Source organism: Triticum aestivum, chromosome 7D (assembly GCF_018294505.1).
Source record: "Triticum aestivum cultivar Chinese Spring chromosome 7D, IWGSC CS RefSeq v2.1, whole genome shotgun sequence".
Taxonomy (NCBI): domain Eukaryota; kingdom Viridiplantae; phylum Streptophyta; class Magnoliopsida; order Poales; family Poaceae; genus Triticum; species Triticum aestivum.
Window position 1 is genome coordinate 35616751 of NC_057814.1, and position 8162 is coordinate 35624912.

Here is an 8162-nt window from a genome sequence, read left to right on the forward strand (position 1 = left end):
GTAAACGTCAATATAAAGCTCAAGTGGAATGCTCGAGTAAAATGTATTACTCCCTCCGTCCCATAATATAAGTGTCAAAAACGCTCTTATATTATGGGATGGAGGGTGGCACTAGATGCACTTACAATCTCCCCCTTTTTGGTGATTGATGACAAACTGGTTGAAGTTTTCAACGGGGATAAAAGTATGTGAAATTGTAAGGGATTAAGGTATTGTCTTCATAAGTAGCAACAGGCTCCCCCTGAAGATGTGCATATAAGTAATTTGCTTTTGGAATGCAAATGCACATGGAAGGTTGTACTTGTGGAGATCCTCTTCATCTTATGAAGACAATTCATAATGCATGATTTGATATAATGAAGATAATGAAATGCATAATGAAAAATGGACGTCTGCAGTATGACTTCATGCGGGATTTATCATCGCACATGCGGAATTTATCATCGCATCACAGAATAGCAAACAAGTAGCAGACGACCATCAAGTTTAGGTGTTACAACTCAGAGAACCAAATGTATCAAAAGCAAGAGTTGTAAACACTAGGCAAAATATAAAGCAACCGCCCATATGGACCCGCTTGAAGACTATCAACTCATATGCTTCTCCCCCTTTTGTCAGTAAGGACCAAAAAGGTTTGAAGACATAGAGCGTCTACTCGTTCCCAGAAGGAGTAGGAGAAGCTGCAGGGTCGGCGTCGGGGTTTGGCGGTGCAGAAGAACTTGGTGCAGTGTCGATGCGTGCTGAAGTTGGAGGTGGTGAAGTAGCATCATCTTGGTCATCAATGACTCTGGCATTCACCGTTGCAGCTGAGGAGGAATAGTCAGAGTCTTCAAGAGAGGGAGTCCGACGCAAGACAGCATTCCTTGGAGGAGTGGAGTCAAACTTGAATCTTTCAGTGAAGCCATCGTCTTGAAGATCAGCTTCAGCACTCAGCAAAGTCAAACTCTTCCAAGACCTCCGACAGGTTTCATGAGTGACAAAGGCATTCTTGGTGGCAAGGTTGCGAATGCGATTGACATCCACCAAGAGGCTTTGCATCTGTCGCTTCAGCCAGTCATGATGCTTATCCTGTTTCTGATGCAGGGCGACGAGAAGCTCTCGGTCATTGAGAACACGAGATCGCTTCCGGGGCCGTTGAGCAATAGTGCTTTCAGTGGCTTCAGTATTGGCATGGTGAGGGCCACGTGTATTGCCAGCCAAAGGATAAACACGAGTGACTGCCTGGACTCCTTCAATGGGCTGGGTGAAGCTTTGATGATCAGCATTGTGAAGATAAATGGGCTCCTTGGCAGGCTCTGGGTATATGGCTTCAACTGACATATCAACCTCTGGCAAAAAGATTAGATGGTTGCGAGCAGAAGGCTGATAGTTGATAGCTGAATGAAGCTTGATCAGGCGCATAACCCATGGAGCGTAGAACTTCAGACCAAAGAGATCAGAGCTTGATGCAGCCAATTGCCTGATAAAGAAGTCTTGAGCATTGAAGCTGATGCCATTGAAAATATAAAAGACCAATGTCTTCATCGCTCCTTCAAGCTTCACTGCAGAAGAATGTCCCTTGATGGGCCATAGAGTTCGCCTTATGATATGATAGATTATTCAGGGCAGATACTCTAGGTCTTCAACAAAGAATTCTCATGGGTAATCAGCGTCGCATGGCAGAGGCTTCATCATGCTTAGCATTTGGCTCATGTTGGGCTCTGGCTTCTGAAAGATGCTCTCCAATGCATTGCGGTGAAGCTGACAACCAGGCTCGAAGAGTTCACCTGGAGTGGGCAGACCAGTTAGCTCAATGATATCAAGAGCTTTGGCTTCATGATGGACATTGCCTGTCATCCACTCAAGGACCCAAGTCTTCGGATCCCTGTTGTAGCCGCAAATGTGGAGGGTAGCATAAAATTGTAGTAGAAGCTCTTCATTCCAATGCTCCTTATCAGTCACAAAGTTGAGCAGTCCAGCATCACGGAAGCAGTCAAGGGCTTCTTCTAGGAAGGGCAGTCCAGCAATGGCTTCACAGTCTAGACGCATATGTGGGAAGATGCGCCCTTGGTCATAGAGAACACAGGAATAGTAGTTGCGCTGCTGACAGCTCCAGAACCGATCAGATGAAATCCTTGGCTTGGAATAGGGGTTCTTGGCGCTATCAAAGAAAGTGTTGTGCGCAATGAAGCCATTGGCATTGAATGACCCTGGTGAAGTGGCAGTACCTGGAAACCTGGGCAACCTAGGCTTTGGCTTCTGGACTTGAGTCCTGTGCTCAATATGATTGTCAAATTGCAGACCAGCAGCAGGTGGAGGAACCAGAATGGGCCATCTGACAGTGACCATCTGACCATGATTATATGCTTGCTCGATGGTGTGTGGCCGTGGAGGCGGTACAGGAGCAGTGGCAGCGGCATTTACTTCAGGTTGCAGATTTGCATCAAGTGCAGCATTGGCTTCAGGTGCAATCACTTCAGGCACCACATTAGCTTCAGGCGCCACACGAGCTTCAACCATGACAACGCCATTGGCTTTAGTATTGGTGTTGGTGGCCGCCTCAATGTTGTCAACCTCCACTCGAGTAGCTGGAGGGTCGGACACGTTCTCCTCGAGAACAACTTCAGGGTTTGTTGGGGGTGTGGCAACAGGTGCTTCTTCATCTCTAGGCTCTTCTTGTTCATCGGCTGATGCAGCCGGAATATCTTCAGCTGCTTTGGCTTCAGACTCGAGGATTTTCACAGTAGGAGAGGCTTCAGGAAATACTTGACGTGATACTGATTGGTGCTTTACTCCTTCTGGAACACTCGAAAGAGTGACTTGTGGCCTTGGACCTTTGCGAAGCCTGTGGAACGCTGGCGACGCTTGTGGAGACGGAGTAGGTTGGGCCTCAAAGTCATCATCTTCAAGCACCGGAGTGGTGACTTGAGTTGGGGGAGTAGTAGGTGTTTCTGCTTGACGGGGGGAGTCTTGAGGGTGATCAGCCCATGAATCATCCTGAGCGATTGGCATCAATGGACGACCAATGCTGATGAGTTCGCTGTTCGTGAGAATAGGCGATGATACCACATTGTGCTCGATCTGAGGAAGGACTTCATCATCTTCTACATTGTCTTGGGGACCAATGTCTTCAGCTGCGGTGGGGTTGACAGCTGGAATGTCTTCAGCTTCAGGAGCCTCTGTGGAAGCAGGCTCATGAACTATCATACGACGCTCTTGTTGTGCAGATGCAGGACGAGCAACAGAGATTGGCTCGACGACAAGGGGCTCTGTGGGAGCAGCCCAATGTTTCTTCTTGGTTTTTCTCTTCTTGGCAGGTGGAGCCTCGTCAGTGGTGTTCTTGGTCTTGCGCTTTCTGGCTTTGGCTTCAGCTGCCCTTGTTTTCTGAAGCTCTAAAGCCACTGTGGGGACCTTAGGCTTCACGCCTGTCATACTAGCGGGGAAGACAATGCGAGGTTCTTCCTGCCTGGATGCTCCAGCTTGGTCCACAGTAGGCTTCTTTTTCTTGGCAACCATCTTGGGGTTGATGCCAGGACGCCCAAGTGCCTTGCGCTTCTCAGCTTCATTATAGGCTTGAACACATTTGGCAGCCAAGAGCTTCATGCGCTCTCGAGAACCTTTGGCTTCGTCACGTTTCTTGTGAAACGCCTCCTTGAGCTCATGCATCATTGTCTTGAAGTTTTGAACGTCTGTTACACTGAGCTGGGCCATATGCTTTTTGAACCGAGCCTTCTCATAGTCAATTTTGTGCTTCAGTTCAACGATTTTCTGAGCTAGAGCCAGCTCAGGAGCAATGGCGCCATGGAAGGAGACGCTGAGGCCAATTGGAAGTTGAAGATCATCAAAGCTGAGATTTGGGGTGTCAAACCACTCATCAATGAAGTTGTTCAATACTTACACGTCAAAGAGAGGCTAATCATTGAAGATTTCCGCCTCTTGCTTGCTCTTTATCAGCAGCTCAAGAGCATCGTCAGCAAGATCGTCGTCACTCGACAGATCAATGGCGTCGTTCTCATTTCTTAGAACAGCAGCAGGGGTCAGTGCTTGACCAGTGGTGTGCATGGGCTTCTTCTTCTTCTTCTCAGACTTGGAGATGCGTGAGAGATCTTCAGAATGCACACTAGGTGCAGGAGGAGAAGTAGCCAGAGGCTTCGCTCGTGAAGCACTTGGAGCAGTGGAAGGCTTCGAAGCCTTGGGTTTCTTCAGCTTCTTCGGCTTCGGTGGTGCAGGCGCTTCGTCAGAATCAGCGTCATCTGCAGAGTGATCCACAACTGTTCCTTGAACCTTAATGTGAGTGATGAGACCCTCTAGGTTGTAGAAGGGCCCAACAATATTGGGTTCGGCATCACGAGTGCCATCAGCCCGAGGAGCAGATGGGCCCGGGTTGAAGTCTAAACCAAGGTCCTTCTTGTTCTTCTTTGCAGACTCTGGGCAAACTGGAAGTTGCGCTTGAAGAGATTGTCTTCACGACACCATAGCAGACTGGATGGATCGGCATTAGCAGGCTGAGGTCCACGGACCATGCAAGGGTAGAAGCCTTGAGCAATGGCTTCAGACTTGGACTTGGGCTGAAGACCTTTGTATACAATATCTCCCCAGGGGCCCTTGATTGCATTCTTTTTAGCATATTCGTTAGTGAAAAATTTGTACTTGAACCATTCCTCTGCCCAATGTCTTCGAATCCATTGGATTCGATTCTTGCGTTCCCCATAGGTCTCTTCAGGATCTGACTTGTATAGTTCATAGAGATCTGGTGGTAGGTCCTTAGCTGTGTTTCCACGGTGCTGTCTGCCGCCCTTCCTGACTGATTTCTCTGTTGCCATGAAGTTCAGACTGAAAGGCTTCAACACTGTCAAAGGCTTCCGTCTGCTGGTCAGACAGGAACTGGCTTCGGGAGAGTTGATATGATGCTGTAAGAATTCTGCAAATGAATGTAGACTATGAGAACCAAGGGATTCTCCCACGGACATGTACCTGTGACAGCATTAGAGATGCGAGGGAAGGGGAAGAGGTCATATGCATTCTCAGAAGATTTTGAAGATAAATCAGTTTAGAAGACATTGACCTCACAGCGCGAAGACATTCACTTATATGTTGAGAGTTGGTTCCAGATTTGTACGAATCCAAGAATAGGTACAAGTGAGGAATCTAACTACGTGTGAAGCATAAGTGAACATACTAGGCATATGATGAGATGCAGAACGGAATAGATCCAAATTTGTGGAAGTAGAAACTACTTTTGGTAGAAAGGATGAATCTATCGGATCAAAAAGACGGTAAAAAGCAAATTTTAATTTACCACACGATGAAATGCTAGACGGAGCAGAAGAGGAGGCCGAGCAGTTCGATCTTCCGTGCCCTAACTTGGCGACGGAGGACACCTATGGCGGCGGCGGAGACGACGATGTCCGCGGCCGGCGTGAGGACGGCGTCGGTGAGGTCGCGGTAGCTAAGCGCTTCGTCGCCGACGTCGTCGAGAGCTAGCGGTGGCGCTAGGGTTTTGACGAGGTGGAGAGGTGGGAGAAGGATTTTTGACAGCGATGGGATGTGCATTTATAAGGAGAGGGACGACACAACGCAGTTACGCAGGTGCCCCTGGCGGTTCACATCTGAGGGACATGTGGCGAACATGCAAAACATTGGGAGTTGTTCCATGTTCCCACGCACGCCTGGACTGTCGGGTGGTCGTTCCGGCTTCTCCGGATTTCAGGCAATAAGGATTGAGCATTTAAAACAGATTTAATGTTTGTCTCTGTATCTTCTACTGACAAGGACGCAGAGAAGACATTCGACTGTTTCAATAGAATGCATATGATTTGGATAGATAGACTCGAGTAGGAAGCATGGAGAGGTTAGGGTCCGATCACATTCACTTAGTTCAAAAGATTCAAACAAAAAGACATAGCTATAAGTGAATGCTGTAGAGGACAGAACACTAATATATGTACATATCAGAATAAGACCAAATCAACAGTGTGAAGATAAACATGAAGACAAATCAAATGCGAAGACTTTGCAAATGTAACGCCAAGAGAAACATTCCAAACAAAAGTTTGGTGGTGGCGTTACCCACCGTATAGGAAGTATTAGACCCAGACATGGCGCACAATTATCGTGGCGCTCCGAAGTCAAATTCCGCATTAATGTTTTCACACTCAGAGTGTAAGTCTTCATTGATTGAAGATATACATTACTTCGTGTGTTGCACATCTAAGTCGTCAACATGCATAAGTGTTAGGATGTGTGCCTAATCACAGGACATTCGAGGATTCCAAGATATTTAGCTCACACCGCAACTTGCAAAACCTTTTCTCGTCCAAGGGCTTTGTGAAGATATCTGCCAGTTGCTCTTCAGTGTTGACATGAATGATATCAATATCTTCCTTCATGACATGATCTCTGAGAAAGTGATGACGAATTTCAATGTGCTTTGTCTTCGAGTGCTGAACTGGGTTGTTGGCAATCTTGATGGCGCTTTCGTTATCGCAGTAGAGTGGTACTTGTTTCAGATGGATGCCATAGTCCTTGAGTGTTTGCTTCATCCATAGAAGCTGAGCGCAGCAAGATCCAGCAGCAATGTATTCAGATTCAGCAGGGGAGAGTGATACACAGTTCTACTTCTTTGAAGACCAACAGACAAGTGATCGTCCTAGAAAGTGACATGTGCCTGATGTAGACTTGCGATCCACCTTGTCACCAGCATAATCAGCATCCGAGAATCCAACTAGATCAAACTTTGAGCCCTTTGGATACCATAATCCTAGTGTTGGGGTGTAAGCCAAATATCGAAGAATTCGCTTCACAGCTAAGTGATGCGATTCCTTTGGTGCCGCTTGGAATCGAACACACATGCAAACACTAAGCATGATATCTGGCCTAGATGCACATAAATAAAGTAAAGAACCAATCATGGAGCGGTATACCTTTTGATCGAACTCTTTACCATTGACGTCAGGACCCAGATGACTCTTGGTTGGCATTGGCGTCGTGTAACCTTTGCAGTCTTGCATTCCAAACTTCTTCAGGCAATCTTTGAGGTATTTCTCTTGAGATATGAAGATGCCATTGCTTTGCTGACGAATTTGAAGACCAAGGAAGAACTTCAGCTCACCCATCATGGACATCTGATATTGCTCTTGCATCATGTGTCCAAACTCATCACTGTATTTCTGGTTAGTGCAGCCGAAGATAATGTCATCCACATAAATTTGGCACACAAACAGTTCACCATCATATGTCTTTGTGAAGAGTGTAGGATCCAGGGAACCAGGTTTGAAGCCTTTGCTCTTCAGGAAGTCTTTGAGTGTCATACCAAGCGCGAGGGGCTTGTTTGAGGCCATACAATGCCTTGTTGAGCTTGTATACCATGTCAGGATGTTTTGGATCTTCAAAGCTAGGAGGTTGTGCGACATCACTACAAAAAAATACACTTCCGTGATGATACGTGTTTGTCACAGTAGGTCGCGTTTTTTGTCATGCATGTACATCCATGACGATTTTATGACAGAATCAAGATAGTCATACATGTGTTGTCGTAGAAGTGTTCCATGACATTACCAAAATTATCATCACGGAAGTGTGCACTTCCATGACGATAAATCGCGCGTCACAGAAGTGCTTTCGTCAAGGGTGACCGACACGTGGCATCCACCGTAACGGAACGCCGTTAAGCTATCGGGTCGGGTTTTGGATCCGATAACCCGTTAACAGCCCCGACCAATGGGGATTTTCCACGTGTAAAATCATCATTGGCTGGAGGAAACACGTGTCGGCTCATCGTTGGGACAGATGTCATCCACTCATTGGACAGAAGGCGCCTATGATACGTCGACACGTGGCACGGCCCAACAGAGGCCCATTCCTGTGAAAAGGCCGGCCCGTTTGACTTGGTCAAAAGGTGGCGGGCCGGCCCATGGAAAGCCTGTTAATGGCCTATTCGCATATAGCCCATTTACAGCCCGCTAACCCAAGGCCCGTTACGCCCTATCCGAATTAGGCCCAGTAGCGTCATCTGGACCATCCAATATGATTCCAGCCCGTTTTCACTTCTGGCCCATGTATGGCCCATGACGTCTTTCGGCCCATATGAGGCCCTATGTAACTCTTGGCCTATTAACGGCCCGTGGTGAAACTGGCCTGTAATGAACAGTGTATCACTTTACACCCATTAACGGCCCGTGGTG